Source organism: Sinohyriopsis cumingii, chromosome 5 (assembly GCF_028554795.1).
Source record: "Sinohyriopsis cumingii isolate HCF-2022 chromosome 5, ASM2855479v2, whole genome shotgun sequence".
NCBI classification, from domain to species: domain Eukaryota; kingdom Metazoa; phylum Mollusca; class Bivalvia; order Unionida; family Unionidae; genus Sinohyriopsis; species Sinohyriopsis cumingii.
Window position 1 is genome coordinate 40,418,155 of NC_142965.1, and position 27,102 is coordinate 40,445,256.

Below are 27,102 nucleotides of genomic sequence, written 5' to 3' on the forward strand. Positions count from 1 at the left end.
AACATCGCCACGCTAGGTTATTTATCAATGATACTGAGATGGATTTTATTATTGCCGATACGGTATCGCGTGGAATATTTTGCAACAGAGAAAATATTATTATTGATGGAACGAAGTTAGGTACAGTGATAACTTATCTTGATGGAGAATCAGCACAGTATACTCATTTAAGATCATCGATGCTCGCTTATGTGAGTATTAATTTGCTGTCGATGATAAATAAATTTTCTGATATCGCGGTAAGGGTTGCAACGGATTCATTTTATATTGATAAAAAATATCAGTGTAGGTTGGAGAATTTAATCACCGATGGTTCCTGGGGAACTTGGAGAATAAAAAACGAGGATATTCTAGATTATTGTGAGGACGCGGATGTAGAAGATTGCGATAAATTTCATAAAGATAAATGCGATGAAGTATCAACAGCAGTATCTGCGTTTGATCCAATTTCACGAAACAAATTCGTTTACCTAAATGGTCCTGGCGGTAGTGGTAAAACAACACGAGCAATAAACTTATTTTCAAAATCTGATATGATCGTGTTGACTCCAACTCATAGATTAGCGCGAGAAATAAAACAACGTGGCGTTAATTCTTGTACTTATCACAGTTATTTCAAATACAGCGGTGGATTGTGGGATCCGGCTCGAATGGGAAACAAATATATCAACAAGATTATAATATTTGATGAAATTTGCACGGTAAATTTAGTTGTGTTAAAATTATTCCTGGGTTGGCTAGAAGAAAAAAATACCGCTGTAATAATGTGCGGCGATCATGGGCAACCTGATCCTATTGATGGTGAATCTCCTCACAGGTGGCTTAGAAATTTTGTAGATTATTATGAAGAAATTGACGCTGATTATAGATCTAATGATATTTTACTGACCGAGTTTAAAAAAATGATTCGATTGCAACCTAATAAATTTCAATGTGATGTGATGAGAAAAATAATCGACGAAACTTCGATGGATAATTTTCTAACTTTGTGGCGTCCAGATCATTTGATCGTTGCTAGTAGGAGAATTATTCGCGATGCTATTCAGAAAATATTATTCAAACTTCAATGTGAGAGATTTCCAACGTTGCAGGTTCCGTTGTGCTATAGGCCAGCTGATACTAGAAAACAAAATATTAATATTACTTTGCCATGCGGAGAAGAAAAAATATTAGTTTTGAATGATATTATTTTCGTTGATATTAATCTTGTCAATGATGCGATAAACGCAGAAAGATCGCCATGGAAACTTGGATACGCAGCAACGATACACTCGTCACAGGGATTAACAGTAGATGGTCAGGTCTGGATCGTCGATGATAGAATTTCCTGGTCGAATTTAGTTTATCTAGCAGTTTCTCGAGTAAGAAAATTATCTCAGTTAGGTAGGATTAGATTTCACATTAACGACGACGGCGGTAATTGAGTATCATTTGGAATTACTTGTAGTTCTTCTTTGGTAAATCCGCGTTGTGGTGCTAGTGAATCTAGAAAATAAATTGCTGGTCTTCCTGATGATCTTGTTACGGCCGATATTTTATGTGTTGTAACACTCCAGTTTGGATCGGTTGCTCTTTTTCTGCCACCTTCGGCTTCTCCTTCTTTATATAAATACCTTACAATAACGCTACCTAGCACAGATGGAATAGTAGAATCTCGCTTTAGTGGTATTTTTGTTTTTGTAATTGCAATTGCGGGTTTCATTGATATCGTTCGTGTTACTTCGTTATTTAGCGCATTAATCACGTGAGGTAATCTTGTTACCCAATCGTGAGATCGTTTATCTTGGATAAATTCTCTCGCGTACTGATATCCGAATAATCGTTCTGCAAGAGTTTTATTGAATCTCTCAACGATAGCTTGATTGTGATGAACACCTACAATACCGCGACGGATTTTAACATTATTCTTTTTCATCAGTGAAGTAACCGCACCGAGGAATTCTCGACCTGGATCAACCTGGAGAAGCTTCGGCCATGTTAATGGAGATCGTGAATAAATTTCGCTAAACGCCTTAGCAATATCTGTTGCTGTTTTATTCGATAACGGTTCCGCTTCCTTGTATCTGCTAGCGATATCAACAACCGTCAGAACATATTTGTATGTAACTCCGTCGACGGTATCGTAAGGAAGAAACATAAGATCAGCCTGATGGACTTCATTAGGGACGCTGACAGAGAAACTCGCATATGATATTTTCTTAGGCGGAGGAAGATAAATTTGCCAGACTGCTTGCCTCGATAGCCACGATTCAGCGACAGATTGCTTTACTTTTGCTGCCTTAGCAAGTTTGGCTATTGCTGATTTTCCTCGCCAAAATCCTCGCGGAGAATAATATATTTGCTCCATTATAAATTACCAGCACCTAGTACTAATTTACCTTTCATTGCTCCTTTTATCAACCAAGTTGCCAATTTCTCTTTGAAATTTTTATCAGGAATAGCATCTATTGCGTGAATTAATTTAATATCAGCGAGATGTCTTTGTTGTAAATCTCCGCTGCGATATGCAAGATCGTGATAGTAGCATGCGTTATCGATAGCGTTTACTGGATCCTCGCCAGGATTTGGTTGATTATTATCGTTAAGTCTTATATCTAGCCTTGTACCAGGTCCGCAGTAATTATATCCTGGTAAATGTTTCTCTCCGGGATATTTCGCCCAGGGAGTTCCAGGCAGATTTGTTAAGGAGGTTGCGATGTCTCCTCCGGTTCTACTTTTTTTTTTACAAATCTAAACTTAATTGTCTTACAAACCGCGCATTCTCCCTTAATTGCATTCCTGTTGTTGCGCGTAACGACTTCGATTGGATTTAACGTAGCAGTTCGAGTGCGACACTTAACACAATATGAATCCATAATATTCTAATAACATGAATGTAATTGATTTTTCAGCCACAAAAAAACGCGAGCAAGTAAAGCACACCGAGGCATTACCAAATTCGATTAGAATGATAATCATTGGACCATCTGGTTCTGGAAAAACGCAATTGTTGCTAAATTTGATAATGAGATGGTTAAAATGGGATAAATTATACTTGGTTGCGCCGTCCGTTGATGATCAGCGATGTTATCAAGTACTAAAGGAATTTAGCGATAATACTGAGGATGGCACAATAGAATTTATAACGGATATCAATGAAGCTCCATCAGTGGAAAGTTTAGACGGCGATACTAATAATCTTGTTGTTTTCGATGATGTGATGCTGGATAAGCAAACTAACCCAGCTAGGATATTCTCGCGTGGCCGACACAAGAACACCGATGTGATTTACGTGACGCAGCGATATACGCAAATTCCAAAGGTAATTAGAGATAATTGTAATATTTTATCAGTTTTCAATGGCGTTGATACTCACACGCTGAGGAATATCCATCAAACTTGGTGTAACGGCGACATGGATATAAATAAGTTTAAAAATTTCTTCAGTCACGCTCAGGCAACACCGCACGGTTTTATCACGATTAATCTTCATGATCCTCGTAGTAGATATCGAGTTGGTCTCGATCAAATTTACTCATAAAATTGCAGTCGGAATTTGCAATCACAAACAAATTTTACAATACCCCCCCCAAAAAAATGCTGTTTTTTTTTATGCCTGAAAATGCACTTTGGGTTGAAATTTTGCGGATTAATTTGCGCAGGAGGGTTTATTTTTGAAATCTGAGGCTTCTACGGAGAAAGTTTGTGTGGGAGGCTTAAATTTATCTGAGCCACCTGGTCTGTACGACTTCCCTGCTGCTTACGTCTTCATTTGTCTGTCTTTTCTCCTAATGTCTTCTATACGATCGTTTAACAAACAGGTGAATAAGTCATTACAATAGTAATAAACACCGATTTAGCAAAATTTGATATCAATTGTTAGGTTTCTCGTCAGTCTAAATCGATATGTGCCAACAGAAATGTGTGAAAATGAAAATAAAATAGTTTGTATTTTTGACTCGATATCGGTTGCGACTTATACGTGCCTCTACCATTGCAGTTTGCCACGGTACCACATATTTCAATTTTAATGTTATAGATCTCAAACATATAAGGAAAGCTATACAACAATATATAATATGTGTATGCATCTTATAAAGTACATCTTTGTGTGTCTGTATGTCCGCTCAGTGTCTTCCTCAATGAGCGTTTTCCATATAGGCAAATAAGTTATAACATTAGTAATTTTTTAAAAACGCGATTTAGACGAATTTGATATCAATTGATAGGTTTCTCATCAGTCTAAATTGATCTGTGAAATATATAAATGTGTGAAAATGCAAGTAAAAAAGTTGATATTTTTTACTTGGTGTCGCTTGCGATATTACGGATCATCAACGGATCATCATATTCTATATTCTACCTACGTGCCTCTACCCTTGCCGCTTTGAGATGGTACCATATAATTCGATGATAATCATTTGAATGTTAGTGCTCCTAGATCTTTACAACACGAACGTTTATCTTAGAGTCGAATAAGTCATACCAATCGTAAGCACGCACAGATTTTGACAAATCTGGTATTATTTGGTAGGTTTCTCATCAGTCTAAATTGATCTATGCCTACAGAAATGTGTGAAAATGCAACCTAGAAAAGTTTATATATTTTACCCAGTATCCTTTGCGACTTTACCATTACCAATCTTCATATCCTTGTTACGTGCCTCTAGTATTGCTGTTTTGCGATGGTATCACATACCACGATGCTGATACTAGTGATATGAAGCATATACTTAAGCAATAAAACAGTAAAAATTATGTGTATGTATCTTATTAAGTACATCTTCATTTCTCTGTCCGTGCGCCTATATCCGTGCAACATGATCGTTTTCTATAAGGCTAAATATGTCATGTTAATCGTAAAAAAAGCTACAAAGATTTGGACCTATTTGATATCCAGTCATTGGTTTCTCATTAGTCTAAAACGACCCGTGTCAATATAAATGTGTGAAAATGCTACCTTGAAAGTTGCCTTTTTTGTCTCGGTATTGCTTGCGACTTACCGATCTTCATATCTTTGCTACCCGCTTCTACCCTTGCCGTTTTTTGATGGTTTGTATATAACCAAATAAGTCATGCCAATTGTAAAGAACCACCGATGTTAACACATTTGATATTAGTTTATAGGTTTCTCATCCTCCAAATCTTTCTGTTTTTAAGAAACGTTTTTCTAATTCAACTAACGGGTCATCACGCTAAAATTACGCTACTGACAAATGTCACCTTAATATCCTACATACTAAACTTAGACAAGCAGGTAGTCTCCTGAAATCCGACCTTTACATGGTGAATTTAGTTAACTCTTTCACGTGTGCATGTGCTTATGATAATGAAGAAGTTGAACACTTTGTCTATTGCCCCTTACCTAATGCCAAAGATCCCAGCTCTTTCGCTCTACCTTTCAATACACTTCTTGGTTAAGTCTAGATTTATCATTGAAAAGTGACGTGACTACTCACCTACAATAAGATGTCTTTCTGCTTGTGTGATGACACGTTAGTTAAATTAGAGAAACGTTTCTTAAAAATAGAAAGATTTGGAGGATTTCGGATATCATCAGGCAGAGAGTTCTAAAGACGAATCGTATATGGTAAAAGGTCGTGTGAAAATATAAAGTTTGGTTGAGATTGGTGTGATACTTTGAGAGTAACGTAGACGATAATTAGATGCCTCATATCTCCTTTGTGGAAGAAGTTCGTTTAAATAGTTAGGTACTTGAGTATTTATAATCGAATACATAATGCATAATCTCTTCCTTTTCCTTCGTTGTGCAAACCAAGCAGTTTCCGCATAAAGAGACTATCTAGAAGAATTAATGGGTATAGATCTGGAACGATCCGTGCATCTTCCATCTGATTTTCCCCCCTTTATTCTGATCTTTCCGAATCTTCAATAGAACAATTATCCCAGACTCCAGAAGTATATTCTAAGGTTGGACTTATGAATAGTGTATATAATTTAGCTGAAGTCAACAATTAGTCTGCATTTAGACGGTAGTGTTTTATCTCCTTTCTTATACATCAGTATGTCATACGCTAGCTTGCACTGTGTTAGGAACACGCTGGCTGGGAGTGATTTATTTAAATGTATTTGCAATGGAACATACATTTCTTCAACTATACTTGTACAAGTTTATTACTTATTGGATTGGTTCCAGCGGTTTTGTTTAGGTCAAGACTAGTTACTACATCTATAATTTCTTGTTTATATATAATGATGGCAGAAATAAAAGTTTCATTTCTAACTTCAAAATGCAGTAACTGTTTATCATAATTTTTTAAACGTGTAACATATCAAACTTCCGAGTTCAACAGGTCGCACTTCTCCTGATCACTTGTTGCAAATTTAGATGATCATTTCGTACGTTTCAGTGGAGGTAATAGGTTCCATGTCTTTGTAGAATGTACTTGTTATCTCATTATTTTCCAATAAGGTCGAGGATTTGATCCGATGGCAGGGGTTGAACCTGCATCCTTTCGGTCGCAGGTCTGAGACGCTAACCACTGAGCCAATGTTGCTCCTCTTAAGATTAATATACCCATATGATATTTTCCAGTATCATACGTAACTATATGATACGTTTAATAACACCCAGTAACTCAGCAAATGCCGGCATGACGACATATGAATTGAAGGTGTAATGACGAATGTAATTTAAAGTCAATTATGTAACCTATTTTTATGCTTTTTATTGAATATCATTTCTGTCATGTGATACACATAACATAATCTTACATTTAAGTTTATTTAAAATGAAATTTATGAAATTCGTTAAATAGTTTCAATCTTTTGCGACTCTCGTGAAAAGATCCTTCATTGCTGTTCATATAATTTTACATGTCATTATATTTCTTTATTGATTTGCACTTTGGTTACAAAAGAGACAACTTTTGCAATTTAAAACTTATTTCATCTATACTACACTAGTATAGCTCATGAAATGAAGGCAGTTTACTTGGCCTCTAATTCATCTATAGGGAATGATACCTGCGGGAGACTGCTCTATCTGACCAGTGTGTAACTATGGAAACGGTAATTTAGTGACCTCTTCTCCAGCCTCGAGCTTTAGGTTAAGACTGAAATTCGCTGTCTTATGTAATGTTCTGTATCTGTAGTTTAAAGCTGGGAGAATTATACAAAGAGAATAGCAAGTAAACCCTTCTGTAAATGGAGCAAACTCGCACTTTTACACTGTAAAACTAATTTATCTTACAATCATTTATGAATAATTAAAAATTACTGAGTAGTAACTAAGAATATATAAATTCTTTAGATGGAGACCCAAATTTCATTTTTTAAATTATCGTATTTTTTATGTTTACTTTCCAGATACATTTTTAAAAAAATTCTCAAGAAAATATGAAATCTGACAAAAGATAACGAAAGTCTTATTATTTTGATTTTTTGTAAAGAGCAAAGAAAGAAAACTATTAATGACATAAGCTTTCATCATGACATATACACACTAGCCTCCACAGAAGTACCTTTATGACAGTACGGTTAAAATAGAAATAAATATGCATATACAGTTGTAAACTTTCCCGATTTATGACTAAACATTTATACTGTGATAGGGTATTCTTAGTAAGTAAAATGTGTATTATACAATGAATGAATAGGAGGTATTCGATGAATGGACTGCACGCATTTCAGGTGCAGTGGCTACTCAAGATTATTTACTGATGCACAAACTAGTTATAGTTGTCATACTGGTTGTCATTCCAGGGATACTGACAGTCAGTGATTTCCACCTTGTAAAATCTTTCCTCTAGGGCGGACAATAATAATAGTTTCTGAAGCTGATTTTATTAGCAATGGTTTGCAAAATAACAACAAATATCCTTGTGTTTTATCAACTCATTATGGTTCCGCTGCTTTGGTAGAACAAAAAGGAATGTTCTTTATTGTTTTATGAATTTTATGCCCTGTGACAATGGCCAACATTTTGTAGGTCACGATCACTTTGGCATAAACTTATTTTATGCATGGCAGTTGGAAACTACGAAAATCTTCTTAGAGGCGAGCTGTATAATCGGCAGTTACATTGTTATTCTGAAAGAGTTCTGATAACTAAATAAATAAGTAAATAAATAAAAACACCATCTTTTATCATTAAAAGTTGCCAAGTGTTGTTTATACATTGTACGTGGCGTAATTCGTAAGTTTACTCGGCATATTTTCAACTCGGTAACGCCTGGTAACGGTCATACTTTTACCTAAATATGTGGGTCCTTTGAGAGCATCGTAAATGTATGGAGGAAAAGAAATAATTGTATTTTATGCTCATCTCAAAAGATTTGTTTGTATTTCTGCGAAATAGTCATGCCTAACCAGATAATAGCACAGACCCCCCCCCCACTGTAACTACAAAGCCTTGAGCAAGTGCGAAGTTACCAGTTAATTTTATTGTTTGTTTCTATTTTTCAAGTTGTCTTCGTGTGTGCGCGCGTAAATTGAAAGCTTGTTATTACCAGTCAATATCGTCAATCATATTTGCTCCATTATTCCATGCAGATAAGAAAGGAACTAATTTTGTGTTGAATTTGTGCCCCCCCCCCCCCATCCCACCCCGCCCCGGCACGGTACAATAAACAAACACTTGATTGAAAATAAAATAAAAGAAACTAACCTTGCATTGTTATAATGTATTCCTTCTTTTTTCATCATGCGAAATTTACAGAACAAAATATATCAACGAACTCCGTAAATGTAGCGGATGCCGGCATGCGTATGCATCCTTACTGTGTGTGTATCGCTAATGTCAGATAAAAAAAATATCGCAAAAGAGACGAAAATATCACCAGATTGCTTGAAGGCGCCTGCCATTCACGCATGATAAGTTTCAAGGTGCAAACGGACCAAGATTATATTGTATCCAGGTTAACTATACGACGATATCTCGCAAATAAAAAAAAAAATCATTATTTTAAAGAACATACAATGTGAGTGCAAATGATAATCTTTCGCAGGTATGAGTTACGAAAGTATCATGGGGGGGGGGGGGCACCAGACAGATGACCCCCACCACACAAAAAATAAAGTGTTTTCATGTACTCTTGTATACCCCAAGATGTGTGTGCTTGTTTAAAGTTTAAAAAAGGAATTTTGATCAAACTTTTAGTTTATAATTAGTCCTAGTGTTTTCTAAAGGGTAGTAGTCTGAAACATGGGTCTTATTCCCATTTTCAGATTTCATATCCTTGATTTTTAGTGATCTTTGTCAAGAATTTTCTATGTTCCGTGTATGCTATGTGTATCAATGCTATGGTGTGTGTATGCTATATAGTCTGTGTGTAGGGACAGCAATACTATGTCAAATTTGTCTCTGTTGTCTTAATATATATTTTTCTATGGACTTTTCAAATTTATTTGTTTGTCCTGGTATAAATTTAGTTGCTTTTGAATTAATTTGCAATTTAGAATTCCGGCGAGATGAACGGTATACTACCATTTGAAATTAAAATAAAACCTTTTGTTTTATGTGATTGACTATGGTGTGGTGTTTCTCACATTAAAGTCTATTTTCAAAATGAGGTAGGCTGTATTCGAGTCAGGGTCCGCACTTTCTTTCTTTATTTATTTGTGTTTCTCCCGATTCGAGTTAGGCCTCCTCTCTAGTATTTAATTTATAATGTAAAAGAAGTAAATATCCAACCCAAAACCCCTTAGGAAGCTTTATACATTTACTGGTTTGGTTTTAGCATGAAAAACATAAGTGACATCTACAAAAATAATAAACTGGTAAAAAGACTAGAAACAACAAGGACCTTTAGAAGTATAAAGGAACTTTTATGTAAATATAGGGAAAATGAGGAACTTTGGGGAATTGAAACTAAGGAAACATATAATTGGATAAGGGAAAATTTAACCTCTAAAATTAAAAATAAAGTAGAGGAGGAAATATCTCGGTTAATTGGGACAGACCTTAGAGGTACTGGACCAACATCGGCTCTCCAAAAATACAAAGCTTGATATTCAGATATCTACACGACATATGCATACATGTAAATTATCTCATGTGCAAATGTGCGAACTTCACAAAATATCATGCGATGGCACAGTGCGAGTTTAGGAAACAAGACAGGATACAATTAATTATGGAGATATCCAAGAAATAAAAATACAGAAGAAACCAAGTTTTATATCAAGACGGCAACTTTAACAAAACTTTAATAGGAAAAATAACAGATAACATAACTAAAACCATGATGGCGTGTGACCAAGTCATAAACATAAAAAAAATGAATAGGCAAATTTTTTTGTAATCCTTTCAAATTAATTAGAAAAAAGAACTTCTAGGAAGATTTGTGAATGGGAGGGACGGGGCTGCAAAGGGTGAAAAGAAGGGGAGGGAGATGGGGCAATGGATAATCTCCCCTTAAAGGGGACCATCACAAAGTGAACCCTTGCCCTCATACCCCCACCCCGGATTGGAATCTGCTGTAGCCGCCACCCTTTTAGATTCTTATAAATTTTCCTAAACAGCTTCAGTTTCTTTTTATTATCCATTACAATTAAAATTAAACAATTAAATAGACTTTAATTATATTACGTAAACTATCACAAATCCTAATTATCGGGACAGAGAAACTATATGGGAAAAGAACGAGATAATGACGTCATGGGGCTATGAAAGAGTCGCGAAAAACACCTCATATAGGAAACTTTACATACATACACGAAAACAAAGGATCTAATAAGTCTCTGTTCTAATTCTATTTGCTCAAAATGTGCAGCTCTCGCACTGCACGGTAAATCCCCACTGTGTGTGTGTATGTGTGTGTGTGTGTGTGTGTGTGGGAAGAACAACCATTTTTAGAGATTTTGGCAGAAATCCAATAAATAATTTGAGACGGCCTAACTCTAGGTGGGAGAAATACAAGCAAATAAAAAAGTGTATGGACTCCAACTCGAGTACAGCGGATTTCAATTTACAAAACCAATATGTGAATAATGACACAATATATTTGCACACAGAACACATTAAGTTTTTTTTTTCTTAATTAAATTATAATACACCGTTACTTGGCCAAAATTCAAAAATATATTAAATAAATAAAAATAAACCTTTTCTTGATCCGATTATAAGGTCCTAAGATTACTGGGGAGATTTGGGAAAAAATAAAGGCTATCCCAACATGGAAGCAAAATATAGCATACACAAACTATAGCATATATATATATAGCACACACGGGATATAGGCAACCTCTAGCCAAGGTCAACCAAGAGTATAGCGAAGGGATTTCAAGTCAGGTGATGGAAAGATAGAAACCTATTCGGAAAAACAACCCTATAGATAAAACTAGGTTTTAAAAGAAATACCCCGTTAAAAAGGAGAATTAAATTTTTTTGACCTAAATTCTTTTGCATAATATAAAACATACAACACATGGGGGGGGTGGGGTGGATAAATACACATAAAACACTATAATGTTTTGGAAAAGTGGGGTGGGGGGTCTGTCTGGTGCCGGCCCCCCCCCCCCAGTACTTCGTCTTGTGGGGATAAATGTACGTCATTTCCTGCTGGCGTCCTCTATAGGTGGAAAATCGTATCTAAGTAACAGTGATGTATACTTTTATTTCGAGAAATTAAATTATTTTTTCTGTACACTTTATAGGTTTTTTTTGGTTCTTTTTGTTCAAGTATAACTACTTTTAATCATGTTATGCAAATCTGATGTATAAAGAAAAATGTTGGTGCATGGCCGGTAACTTTTATACGTCATGGCAACGGAAAATAAATTCCGCGCATGCGCATTTTGTGTGGGAGCACCAAAAAAAAACCCACACAAAAACAAGCAATCTACTAAAACAAGCCATTACGTGAGAACTTGGCCTGAAAAGAGCAAATATAGGTACTATAAAATATTGCTAGTCTCGGATTTGACAAGCCTTAGTTTTTTATGCTGATGAAACATTTTTCAGTAGAATTTTTTTCCCTACAGTTTAAATGACTAATTTTACTGTTTATAATCATACATGTTCAAATGTACTGGTCACATATAACAATATCGTCGAAATATTAACTGATACCATGCTGGATTTATATAGAATGTCTAAATAATCATAAAACTAAAGGTGTAATTGATTATAACCAATATATATTTTTTGCAATAACAAGATAATGAGATCCGAACATTGACCAAACAGTACTTAGAGAAATTCAATATCGATTAGTTCATCCTCAACCTCCAACTGATATACTTTATTGCAAGGGGTAAATGGTACCGTATTGAAAGACGTGTTAGGAAAAAGATACCGTTGTTAAAGAATATCCTGACCGACTGAGATCTTAACATCGTACATCATAGCTGCAAACAGTGCAAGCCAATATACACATTTGCATTATGCTCACGCAAGAAATATTGTATCAACCAAATGGGTTTCTTGACCGAGCGATGTCAAGCCCTTGCGCGAATCCCGCTACGAGTCATAGGTTTCCCCGATTCAAAGGAATCCTGTACAACTACTTCTGCAAACTGGAAAGTCCAACGCGTCCAATCTATCAGTAATGTTACTCTAATTAATACATGACCACAAATCCCAACTTCCCAATTGTATGTCAATGTCACAACTGCAAAGCTTCTCTTCGTTAACTTTCCGTAACTTACCGCCAGTATTTCACGCCGTGAAACTACACAACTCAACAACCTAATACAGGGAACCGTTTTTACTACGCCACCTTAGGCCTTTTAAATCATGATTTTTAGCTTCATTTCGCCTGTAACTTTGTAACATATTTACCACCACAGCAACAATAAATGGCGCCCGCCGACGGCGGAACAGTCCTTTTCTGTTGATTCCATTGTATAATTTACCAATCTCCAGTCATAAATACTGCACCTGGAGTCACACGATCAATTCACGCAATTAGATTTGAATAGGGACTACTGAGTGACAGGGATACTCATGCGGCTCTTACCTGAATTCACCAAAAGTAAACCATGTCATCTTGAAACTCACTTACACTTCACTCCGTAACGTTTGCCCCTAGTAATTGGCTAATTATTTTGGTCTAAAGACTATAATCCCAGCACCGACTTCCCATATTCAAGCAAGTATATAAGGAATCCTTAAAATGGAGAGCGGTAAACAAATGCGCATACTCCAAAATATATTACAATATTATACATACCTTGGAATTTTATTAACTATTTTTGTTTACATATTTTCATTGTACTCGTGGATGGGTAATGTGATTTTGCGTTCTGCCTTGCTTATAAAATGTATTGTCTTTGGTCAACAAAAGTTGATTTAGAGAGGATAAGAAAAGAAGTTTTGTTAAACGATGATGGAATTAAATAAACACTGGGGACAATATCGTACGTTGCACATAAATCGCAGAGATTAATTGAGATTTTGCTTAACGGTCAATCAGTCCGCACTCGAAGTAGGGAAATAAGCGAATAGTGCAAAAGCCGACCATTGTCTGATAATCGACGTACATCTGCCACAGCCATATATTGTAAAAATCCCATTACTACAGGTAAAAAAGAATTAACTACAACTGCTTCTTTGGGGCGTCATGTGTGACCAGTGTATATTAGTACTGTGTTAGAAAAATATTGCGACAAACCAAAGTAAAGAAAACAGTCACTTTTATCAATCAGTCCATATCGTTTTACAAATTATACTGAATAACTGACTTCAGTAGAACTCAGAAGAATGTATTCCTGTAAGCACATCACGATTGCGGTGTTTGTACATTTATATAAAGTGGGATCATTTTACAAGCAAAGTATACATTTAAAAATTAACACTACAAATGAGACAACGCTTAAGTACATACGGATTATAATCGTGAGATGGCAAAGAATGGTTCATATGTTGAGAGGTAACCAATACACCAACAAAATAAGAGTTTGTAAGAACATCTTATTTCCTTCTTAGATATACTTAGCCATAATGCAAATTGTTTCCTAATATGAAACATGTAAACATATTCCGACCATGCTGGAAACAAAAATAGTAAATTTAATTTAGTTCAGCGTAAACTGTAAGTTAGTTCTTTCCTTTTGGCATGGTGTCTGAATAAAAAAGTATATTTCTCAAATTTGCTAACCACTACACTGTCATTATGTAATTAGATACCTAATTGATGTACCATGGTTGTATACATATATCTATAAATATATATAGTTTTGTGGACATGTACGGTTGAATAATACCATCCCGTGTTTGTGTAGGGAAATGCGTACATCACAATCGCACTCGTAAATTTGAATCAATACCATCTCATGAATGGTTAGGGGCCGTCCATTTAGTATGTACGCATAGAAGGGTGGGGTGGGGGTAACCCAAATGCATAGGCTTGAGCATGGAGGTATGCTGATAATATATGTACGCATTTAAGGGGGGGGGGGCGCTGAAACCTCGAAAATAAGTTGTATAATACGTAACCTGTTCGACTTGGTTCAGTAGGCTTTTGCATTTTAGCGGACATAAGACAAACTTGTCCCACCCAGTCACACTATCCTGACACCAGGCCGACTAATCCGAACACTAACCTCTTAATGATCGGCACCAAAAGAGGCAGCTGCTAGTACCATTTTTATGTCTTTAGTATGATTCGGCCGGGGTTTGAATACGCGACCCCTCGCATCCGAGGCGGACGCTCTATAGACACATTGCACCATCGGAGAAGTCGCTTAGTAAAGAATGTACGATACTGGTTCCTGTTTTTCATGACAACTCGACCTGGAGACCTACCTGATGGAAAATGAAGGCGCATTATAAGGTTATAATATACGAGTCCATAAATACATAAATATTTTTTAAATTATAATTTTCGAGCAATTAGTGTCTCTTAGCATTTGACAAAGTCTGCTTCCAGTAGCGTACTAAGGGGAGGGGGGTTACAACATACTTCGATGCTAATACTACTGATTTCAAGCATAAAATTAAAGCTAAACAACAGCATATAACATGTTTACATATATTATTAAGTACGTCTTCATTTGTCTTTCCGTGCGCCAAATACCTTCCAACACAAAGATTTTCCATATAGGTAAATTAGTTGTACCAATCTTAAACAACCATATATTTCGACATATATAATATCAATGTATAGGTTTCTCATCAGTTTAAATCGATCTGTGCCAAAAAAAGTCGAGAAAATTAATAACAAAAAAGTTGGTATTTATGACTCATTATTGCTTGCGACTTTACCGATCTTCATATCCTTGATATGTGCATCTACCCTTCCCGTTTTGCGATAGTAGCACATACTTGGATGCTAATACTATAGATTTGAAGCATATAATTTAAGATGTACAACATTAAATAATATGTGTATGTATCTTATTAAGTACGGTTTCATATGTCTGTTTGTGCACCCGATGCCTTCCTATCCGAACGGTTTCCATATAGGTGAATAATTTATACCAATAGTAAACAAACACAGCTTTTGACAAATTTCATATTAATATATAGGTTCTCATCTGCCTAAATCGATTTGTGCCAATAGACGTGTGTGAAAATACAAAATAAAAAAGTTCCACTTTTTACGGAATATCGGGTGCGACTTTACCGATCTTCATATGCTTGCTACTTTAATACACCCTTCCCGTTTTGTGATTGTAGCACATACTTCGATGCTAATATTAGAGATCTGAAGTATAGAATAAAAACTATACAATATTATAAAATGTGTGTATATATCTTAATAAGCACGTCTTTATTTGTCTGTCCGTGCGCCTAGATCCGACCTATACGAAAGTTTTTCATATGGGCGAATAAGTCATAACAATCGCAAAAACAACGGTTTTGACACATTTGATATCAGATGACAAATTTGATTTTAATTGATATGTTTCTAATCATACTAAATCGATCTGTGCCAATAGACATGTGTGAAAATGCAAAATAGAAGGTTTTGTTCTTTTTACTGAATATCGGGTGCGACTTTACCGATCTGCATATCCTTGCTACGTGAATCTACCATTGCCGTTTTGCGATCGTACTACATATTTCGATGCTATTGCTATATATCTAAAGCATATAATTAAAGCCGTACAACTGTAAATAGTATGTGTATGTATCTTATTAAGTATATCTTCCTTTGTCTGTCATTTCGCCTAATGTCTTCCTATACGATCGTTTTCCATATAGGTGAATAACTCATAACAATAGTAAATAAACCCCGATTTTGACAAATTTGATATAAATTGATAGGTTTCGCATCAGTCTAAATCGATCTGTGATAGTAGAAATGTAAGAAAATGCAATATGAAAGTTTTGGTATATTTGACTCTGTATCGCTTGTGAATTTAACAATCTTCATAACCTTGATACGTGCATCTTCCATTGCCGTTTGTCTCGGTATCACAAACTTCAATGTTTATAGTATAAATCTGAAGCATACAAGGAGAGCTATACAACAGTATATAATATGTGTATGAATCTTATTAAATACATCTTGATGTGTCTGTATGTCCGCCCAATGTCTTCCACAGCGAGCGTTTTCCATATTGTGTATTGTTCCACTTCCTATTTTTACACTACCTAATTCTGACCTAGTTTAATAAACACCCATTTCTACAGAGGACACATCTGTCGCAGCCTCGACATTTTTTTACACTTATCAGCATTGAGTCACTCGGACAAAAAGATTTGTCAAAAGTCATATCATTATTATTAATGAAGTGAAACAAGGACACATACGATGAAAAAAATAATACATTTCTCCAATTCACTTTTTTCCAACCAGGAAGTCCTCTTAAAATCTTTACCAACTATTCTGACAAGGCAAATACAATTCGTTCCATACCAATCATCCAGTCTGCTACTCAACATGTGTTAGCTATGTGACTCACAGCTGATAACTGCATCTCCATCACTTTTTTAGAATTGTGTTTTGTGTTTTACGTGAATATGTCATTACTGATTTTCTGAGGTGGTTCTTGGGTATTTTACTTTGGAGTAATGAACATGAAACACACGTTTATGGTATATTTCATAAATAAATCAGCATCCTCTACATTACTGCTAATTTAAATAAAATTACGTGTATTACTATTAGGATTTTTCTCTCAAAAAAAGGCAATTTTACTTTAATAGTAAATTTTCAAACGTCCATTAAACTAATCTTGATATTTAACTTATTTTGACAAATTAATTCTTTCTAAATGTCTTCTGTCTCCTATTATTTGCACTATTAGAGAAATAAGTTATGAAGTATGCAAAACAGTTTTGTACCTTAAACAGTACATGTACATTAAAGAATTGGGGTTCTGCATATTCACAATGCCATTTAATTATTGCAAGGATGTTGTACACTAAATCCAGTATTCTTTTATTATAAGTAAACAATTGTATTATTATACCATCATGATTTTCCCCCAATTTTATTCTTTCAGCTTTTCCAATAAAATATCTGTTCCAAAACAAATTTTTTGATAAATATAGGAACAAATTCTGAGTAAACACCATTTTTCTTTTGTTGTCGTTGTTAATGGTAGACTGAGAGAAGAAAATGCAGCAGCATATAATATGAACTTAAGTGAAGTTATGAACTTACTAAGCCTGGATTTAAATAAATGGTATCACTTGTATTTCTAATGACAGCCACAATCCTCTTAGTTTGGGCTCAAGACCAGCAATAGTGAATAGAGGTATTTCGAAAGACATATAACAGCTCACTCATTATAATGTTACTAATTAGCATTATTGAAAACTTCTTAGATATCAAAATAAATAGTATATATGTATGGTGCTTGTTGGCGACATTGGCAGATTATTCACTCCACATCCTGGTTCCCGGGCAGTTTTGATCTCTCACAATAATAATCACGGGCATAGTGGCTCGTTACAAAGAAAATCAACAGATTTGGGTTCTAACCTGTAACACTATTAACATATTATATTGTTACAGGTTAGAACCCCATCCCTTGATTTTCTTTGTAACGACCCCCTGTCATCATGGGCAGTAAATTTGAAACATACTACTTCCGGGTCAATCTATTTTTAAGGTGCAATATATACTAGTACATAATGGGAGGTAACTCAAGTTGTGCTATTCAATTCAATTCATTAATGAAAAAATGGAAATAAATAGGTAAAAAGGCAATTATTTATTTTGCAGATGAATATTTATCGAATATTTAACATTCAGCAGCGTAAATATGCATTTATTTTATTGATATTTGTGGCAAGAGTGCAGAAAAGGACGACGTGCTTCGTGGGCAGATGGAAATCTGCCCACGAACTTTTATCTGCCCACGAAACCGTCTGAGGACGACAAAACTGCCCACGACCCACCTTAAATAATAGTATATATATATATATATATATATATATATATATATATATATATATATATATATATATATATATATAGAGAGAGAGAGAGAGAGAGAGAGAGAGAGAGAGAGAGAGAGTATGGGCTCGTGTGTGCAGGCACGGTGATGGGTGCCGTTTACCCGCGGACCTGGCTTCGAATTAAAAATTCTCTAACCTGTTTGATAGTATTATCTGTGTGTATATATATATATATATATATATATATATATATATATATATATATATATATATATATATATGCAGGTGGCGTGTTTTGGGATAATGGCATCATACCCAACTAATTGAAACCCTGCTGCTGAAAACTGGCAGCAGTTCCACTTTTTATCTGGACCGCAGGACTGGGATGTTGTATATTCCCTGAAGTCTTATGTCTGTGTTTCTGGATACCACCTTGAGTTCGCTTCTGATCTTTGTAACTCTAAATAAGCTGAGTCTTCAAAGGGAAGCTGGCATAATACTATTAGTCTCACGATTATTTCTTAAACAGGTTTTCAACTGACCATTATTTATGTGGCTGAGAACGACCGTAGTACGACAGAGAAATGGGAAATAAGATAAACAGATAAGGTTTAGCCATGATATATAAGAAGCAAAACAAGGCAGTTAGACCTAGAGTCGACAATTCACCAGCAGACAATTAGAACTTGTAAAGTAGACAAAGTAACATAACATGAAATCAAGTTGATAGGATCAGCAAATTCCTCCTGTTGATGAGTGGTAATGTTACCAGTACATGTTGTAGAAGAGTCCTGAAAAGGATGTCAATCTACAATAAAATAAAATAGTTTGAACAAAGGATGAGAAGATAATAAGCAAACACAACCTGTGCACTGTCCATGCTGTTCGCTTGTAAATGAATGACTGCAACCTGACGAACTCATCACTCAATATTCGCAACTGACCCTGCATACTACTCTTTGAGTAGCATCCATTCTTTGTGTCAACATCTTGAAGATATATTCTTTTTATTGTGAAGAAAATAATAAGCATGCAGAAACATTGTTTAATAAAATTTGATTATGTGAATTTATAATTGAATCTGTTTTGCAACACCGACGATACTTTAATAGTGGTCTGACACATTTGTGTACATATGGTTGCCCTGAACAAGCCGACTGAGCATATTCACGTCTTGAAGTTATGTGTCCTGATCTGCCGCAAACTCCTCCTCAACATATCCGCCGTTGTATAAAGAAATGCAGCAAATAACTCATGCGCTGTGATTAGAAATGTTCCTGTCATTAATATCAATACCAGCACCTTATGAAACTTTCTGCACCGTAAACCTCATATCAGTGTTCTGAAATAAGAACAGAGCTAAAGCTTAAATCTTTCAATTGGTCTGATTTGGGCAGTACTTTATTTAACTAAAGACAAATAACTGTTAAACGTTTTCGGCAAAGATCTGTGAGTTTCAGGCATATCAACATATTACACCTTTTCTAGCAAACCTTTCCAATGAATTGCATCCTTTGCACAAAGGTAGTAATACCAGACACCTATGTGATATATCTCAATCCTGTTTCCCAATTAATTTCAGTTAAAACATGTTCAACTTCCTAATTAGAATAGTCATATATTCCTCTAAAATCATTGGCTGTTCAGTTATACAAAACACAAAACCAAATAACCCCAAAGTATTTTGATGTCATGGTAGTCTAACATGAACGTGGTATTGTTAGGGTCAACATATAATGTTTCACTATGTCTCCTAATCACGCGGAGCAACGGAATTCCGTCTAAATCAGTTAGATGACATCTATATTCGGATAGAGCATAGACACACCAATTGTCCCTCAGAGGTTGTCATTGTATCTTTATTTTTGAAAAGGAAACATTATATTAGTGAGCCTGAGAGCTAATTATAATACTGTTACTATAATATTTGACGTTGCTGTAAAATACATCGATCAGAACTTCCTGGTTGAAAACAAAAATGATAAAGACGTGCTTGTGTGTATCTCATTGAAAAAAAATGAAGTTACAAAGAAGGAAAATATACATTCAAAGAAGACATTTCTGACAGATCTGTTGTAACAAAGAGAAAGAAAGGTAAGTTACATTGTTTCTTCTGACACTGTTCTAATATGAACTAAATATACAATAATGATGATAAATTAGTACATATATGCTCAAATCTACACATTGTACGTGAAAGCTTTATAGGTAATGGCGTCGACACGCACACATAACAAATAGACTATTGTACAACATAGTCAAAAGGATGCCAGTATTACCACATAGGTAACTAACAATTGTATTAATTCAGTTATCGTTATTTATTTCATAAGGTGAGGTTCACATACATGTCATATATATTAGTTTAGTGTGTTGCTCTTTCAAGCTAACCTTTACTTATTTGTACACTGTTCGCTTATGATTTTTACACTTCAACAAAACTATTTTCGCTAATTTCTCGTTCAATATTGAACAACATAGCTGGTGTTACAAACTATTTAATACCACTTTCTACTCATTCTTTTTTCCTCCCGGAAACGTTTATACTTTTAATTTAGCTTTAACTCATTTATTGTTTTCAAACCTAAATATTATTTCATCTTAACTCATACGTTACTGCAAATATCTAGCACGTCATGGTTTATGATTTAGGATGTAGCTGCATAGTATGCAAATAGTAGCATTTAAATGAAATTACAGGAATGATTCGTGCAAGTACCATTTCTAAGATCGGCTGAATGACACATTTTTTCATTGCCGTGTAAGCAAAAGCCAAGAAGTTGAACTAACCTTTCTGTTTAGATTTTAGTATTATTTCCAAGCAAATGTAGGTAACATTCGCCACTGTTTAGGAAATCACCAACGAAATCAGAAAAGGTTATGAATGATTTCCTTGAGACTACAATAGGATGCAATGACAGCTAATTGCCTCATTCAAAGTAGTGATGCCTTGAAAGAGATGACAACTCTAAAGCTATTTAATAAATTTACTTCTTGCATATCAGAATCTAGACTAAAGCATAACTGCAAGTTTGGCTACATTTGCTCCTGTATGGTTTGATTTAGATTACAATTTATCTTACACCGACCTACGTGATTGTTGTGGGATGCTATAGATGCATAATATAAGGACGTACTTACCAATGTCATAAAAATTGAAAATGGTTTTGCCGTGCATTTCTACTGGAATAAGGTGAGAATATGTAGAGTTAATCGCATCTCAGGATTGTTGCAGATTGCTACATGGGCCTAAGTTAGTGGCCAAGTTCTTAGACGATTCTTTTGCTTTGATTACTGGCTGCCATAGAGTCTTCTAGCTTCTTAATTGCCACTTTTAGGATAATCCTATAGTCTTATAATTGAACAATTGCTTATTTGTTCAGTGGATTCAATATATCTGGTTTCAGCGCTTATTGTCTACATGTGGTCACTTACTTTAATACACAATGATCACTGCATAATGAGTGTATAACTGTATTCAAGTAGGCAGTTTTAACACTAGATATATTTCTTACACGTGAGATGTTCGCTGATTACTAGCATAAAGGCCACACGGCAACTGAAATGTCTTCAGTGACTGCATTCTGTTTTTCATTACAAAAAAAGTTGTAAATCAAAGCAATTCTTGCCATATTAGTATGATACGCTTAATGCAATTAAAAGTATCACGTCATCATTATTAAAAGTTGTGAATAATTGGCAAAGATTAAACCCTAATCATCAGCTGGCTTTCTACAACATACACAGGCACTGGATCATTTTGAAAGAAAATATTCAGGTGGGTAATATACTATTACATGGGTATCTGCGTAGGTTTGGGATGATTCGACTCTTGAGATTGACATTCACTATCGGTGAAAAAAGGTTATTTTGATTATATGGATGTAGGCAAACAGCCATTCATCAACTATAATCTATCAGATTCTAAGTTCTGTCAATCAAAACGATGCGATACTTATGATCTGTTGATAATATTGTGGTATATGGTCTGACTTAGAGAGTTTTTTCACTACGAATGTCTTAAGCATATGAAAAAACAACTAAGGTTATTTTGATAATACTACGTAGAGGGTCGTTATTTAAGTATCATTACATCATGAAACATAGCTATGGAGTATTTACATTATGAAGTCATATTATGTGAATTCTTCTCAAAAAGCATACTAAATGAACTTTACAAAATTTTGTTTAGTTTTAAGTCATGCGACGAAAACACACACACACACACACACACACACACACACACACACACATATATATATATATATATATATATATATATATATATATATATATATATATATATAGATAGATAGATAGATAGATAGATAGATAGATAGATAGATATAACGCTTTTTTTGTTTCATAAAGGAATTTTCTGACTTTGAACATACTTTCGTGCATCTGAAAAGCATTATCTCATGAATGTAAATTGTGCGTTGTATCCCACACTGAAAAACAATACAAAACCAATCTGTTTTGTGTTGTTCGAGTCGATACCTATACCTAGATATAAACCTTAGCAATCTGACATCACTCTATGGGCTTACATGCCATAGGAGTCGCATCTACTGGTGACTATAATGTTCAACTGATGAAGAGAGAGAGAGAGAGAGAGAGAGAGAGAGAGAGTGAGATAGATTTTTGTAGTGGCACTCTATTAAACAACAAAGTTTCTAGTCATACTATACGGTACACAAAGATATTAAATACTCCTATTCGAAAACCTTAAAACATTTTAAGCGACACCCTTAGCACCGTAAATAAGTCCTTACATTCAGAATAAATCCAAGCATATGTCATACTGCTCTAGAAGATACCTGGAAAACTAGCGTGTCAAACGTTCGAGACAGCGGGTAATGTCAGTATTTTCATATGTACGCAACACCTTCTTTTCCAGTTTCTGCCTTATATGTCTGATCGTGAATATATCCAGCCTATTAATGTCATAGGCCTTTGTTAAGAACATAATATGCAACACTGTCATATGATAGAGTTTTGGCAAAACATTAATCGACCTAAAGTACATAAAATTCAGCGGAGTGTTACTGATATGTGCCTGGGTGAGATATTTTCTACAGTGCAGTACGTAAGCTATATATATTTCCATGTGCTTCATACATAGTAACAGGAATTTATATCCCTAAGAAATATTCTTGAATTTACTAACACGTGCAATCCTATATAGTCCATGAGTTGGGGGAATGCTTGGTACCACCTGGGGGGCGATGGCTCATTATGACCTTTAGCAAGATTTGGTTTCACTGCTAGGTTAATTAGCATGCATCATGCTATAAGAATTACACAAGGGTTAAAGTGAAAAAAACTGACGAATATATCCTATCAAACATGACATCCTTATGAAATCTAAAAGGGTCCAGGGATTTTAAGTATCAGACAACAAGCATATCAGTCGAAAACTGGAATAATAGGCTAGGAAACAACCTTCATAATTTTCCCAGCGAAAATGGGAGACTGACAGCTTCACCTGATATTGTCACATTTCAGGATGTTATTGCAGAAACAAGATTTTGAAAAGAGAAGTTACAGTTTGATGAAGCAAGTCAGGAAAAGTCAACAAGATCACAAACTGGACATCGTATCAATTTAATATAGCGATAGGCGAAAAGTGAAAATAAAATCATGACCGTATTATCTCTGATATTCATCACGATGATGTTCTTTGCTGATGATTTTCAAATGTGTCTGTTGGGTCTTCTGATCAGGTATGCCAACATCATCTGTTACGACTCTAAGTCTTCAATTATGGAACACAAAGAATGTGAAACCAAAATATTAAGTAAAATCAACAAGAAATGTATTATTATACAATACAAAGTGAAATTATTCAAGATACACTTACTTTTTTGTGAATTAAAACCTAATCTTCTTTCATGAGACAGTTACACTATTGTGAATTTAAACCTAATCTAACTGTAAATAAGACTGATCTTGAACTCTTGCTACTTGAACATGTGGACAAAAGTTAGTTATGTAAAAAGGTTATTTACAGCTTACAACTATGGACAAAAGTTAAGCTCACACTATAAGATAAATTTACACAGCACTTCCTTTTAACTGCGCACTTTTAACATTATCTTTATAACTCTATGTTCTCAAACTAACTAGCAGAAAGGATCGAAGACCAATAAGTGGTGCAAAATTCAATAAATAACTTATTTGCCTATAATACAAAGTAGAAAGTTGTAAAGAACTTACAGCATTCTGAAATAAAACCCAAATATCCTAAACATTTTATCACAACTCCAATAGTATAGACTTCCGAATCAGTTCTAGTGGTGTTTTGAACGAATTCCAGTTTCCAAAATGTTGATGTGCCAATAGCCTCAAATGTGCTAATGTGCAAGCCGTCTTGGTGTAATAATATAATCCAGAATGTCCTTCATGAACACAAAATAATCAAATATGATAATTTAGTCCGAAACGTCAAAGTGTACTTGGTAATTCCAATGAGTAATTTAAATAAATAAATCCTCCCAAATATTAACTGAAACACAGCTAAAATTCCTCTACAGACTGATGTTAAAACAGGTTTAATTAGTTCTGAAGTAAATAACATTTATATAAAAAGCTAAAACATAATAACAAATCCAGGATGAGGGTTATTATCTCATAACAACCTATTTCTAGAACATTCTTAAGTTCTAAATAATGTTTAAATTTATACCTCCAAGGAATAATGATCTTAAAAACAAACTCTTGGATACGTATTATCTATGCAATATATTGGTTATCCCCCAAGACCCCAAAAGATGTGAGTAGTCAGGTAGGCCTCTAGGTCAGCCACACAATACAAATTTTATACACATAACTTATAATCGTTGATAAAAATTCCATTTAAATTTAATACTATGTACAATGCCTTGAAATATTATGTTAACGATTTAAAAAAGCTGGCCCTCTTGACCTTTGTTTTGAAAAGACATCCTTACAGAATGTTCATTAACTAGAGTTCCTAAAGGGAAGATGTCTATTTCATGCAGTTCGAGAACACGCGTTCATGTAGCGAGAATGGCCTGGATGGAGTTCACCCCATGGTGAAGATGAACATGCATGACATGAAACAGACAGCGTGCTCATTTATGGAAGATGTGAATGACCTAGAAGAAACCTGTGCCAAAGGGACCTAGAGAAACTGCTTGAGTGTCCAGTTTTCGCAGTGTAGATCTGTCACCATTTTGAAAGTCATATATCGAAATGACAGAATATTTCTTGCTGAACTTGCTGTTTGCTGCCCGAGGAGGCTACTGGCAGTTACACCCTACTGCCATGTACCCTATGGTCACCTGGAATTGTGCTTCTCCTTGCCAGTGTTCTATGCCCATATGATAATGTTTTCAGTGAAACACCCTGAAATGCACTATAACCTTATGGATGGATAATTTTATGTTAAGCTGGCTTGCAACAATCCATTTGGATGCATTCCCGTTGACAAAACATTTGAATTCTCTATAAACAGAGACTCAAATGCTCCACGTGATACAGGAAGGTTAAAACTAAAATCACGCGCTGTGACAAGATGTTACATTACGTCCGAACAAAGGAAAGAGAAATAGTACAAGATAACGGATCAGATCATCACACAGACATGCGCAAACAAAGAGTTGAAGATGTATTGTCAAAAGTTAAGAGTCTAATACAAACCTGAATCAACCAATCTGTTTTGACAAAGGACCGCATTGTTATCTCCACAATAAAGGTACGTCCTCTTGTAATAGCCTCTGACCTGACGAAGGCATATATGGCATGAGGGGAAAGTTATGTCGATTTCGGAACTAAAAGACTTAGCGCATCCCACCAAATGAGAAAGTTCATGACGCTCATAAAAATGAACAATCTGAAAACTTTCATCAACATGTTCAAGAAGAAGGAGATGAAGAGCAATGCAAGGACTTTCAGTCTGAACGCTGACAGGAACACTTTTGTCGCATCTGATGTCAAATGTTTTCTCCCATTGGACTTTGATAAGCCTAGAAGAGCTCTTTCAAGGTACCAGTAAAGCTACTTTTGCAACATGGTAGTACAAGAATGAAGTACCAGCTGAAGAAATATATTATTCTGCTTCTGGTATTATTGCAATGAATCTTGTTTAGAAGGCAAGAGATGATCAAACTATCTTTGGTGAAGTGGTCATGTCTGTGCTGTCCACGGGTCATATAAAAGAATATAGGAATAAAGAATTGATGTGGTGTTTGACATATACCAGGCTACATCTGTAACGAACAGTGAGGTGGAAGAGCCTAGTCAAATGGTAGAGCACATCAGCCATCTTTTGCGATCAAAGAGTTCCCGGTCAGCTTTCAGACTGAAACTTCTCGTATTACAGAGCATCAATATCTCAAAAATTGTTAGGAAGGGTAGGAACGTTATGAGCCAAGGTAGCCACAAGTCTCATCTCATTTTAGTGAACGTGTGAAAAAAGTGTGAGTACAATGAAAAACTCCAGGATAGGGTAATCATTTCAACCTCTGAAGCCAAATGCTACATAAATCATATTTGAAGGTAGGCATGGGTAGCATCTGTCAAGAGTACACGTAACGTGTGTGCTTGATTTGGGTTTTTAACGTAGCTTTGAACACGTTTTCAGTCACATCGCTATGATGTATGCAGTGGGAGCGTTTTTTGTAATGTCTAGTACTGGGGCATCATGCTGTAGACATATGGCATCATGTCCGACCCCAGCCACATTATCCTCAAACCATTCCAACCAGTCCTTACGCTAAGCTCTTAATGCTGAGCGCCTAATGAGGCAGCTGCTAGTACCATTTTTTTTTATGTCACTCTAATTACTCTCCCGGGGTTCGAAACCGCGACCTCTCGCATCCGAGGTGGACTTATAACGA

General features: G+C 35.3%; 2 protein-coding genes across 6 annotated transcripts in view; one reads left to right on the forward strand and one right to left on the reverse strand.

Annotated features, from left to right (window-relative positions):
• Positions 1-27,102, reverse strand: part of LOC149798997 (uncharacterized) — a 181,034-nt gene that overhangs the window by 147,490 nt on the left and 6,442 nt on the right. The gene's annotated exons all lie outside the window — the stretch shown is intronic.
• LOC149798999 (uncharacterized) overlaps positions 19,970-27,102 on the forward strand; it is a 76,278-nt gene continuing 69,145 nt past the window's right edge. For all 4 annotated transcript variants that reach the window (XM_089957936.1, XM_089957938.1, XM_089957937.1 and 1 more), the window contains exon 1: positions 19,970-20,332. The gene's annotated coding sequence lies outside the window, so the exon portion shown is untranslated. The remainder of the gene's footprint in view (positions 20,333-27,102) is intronic.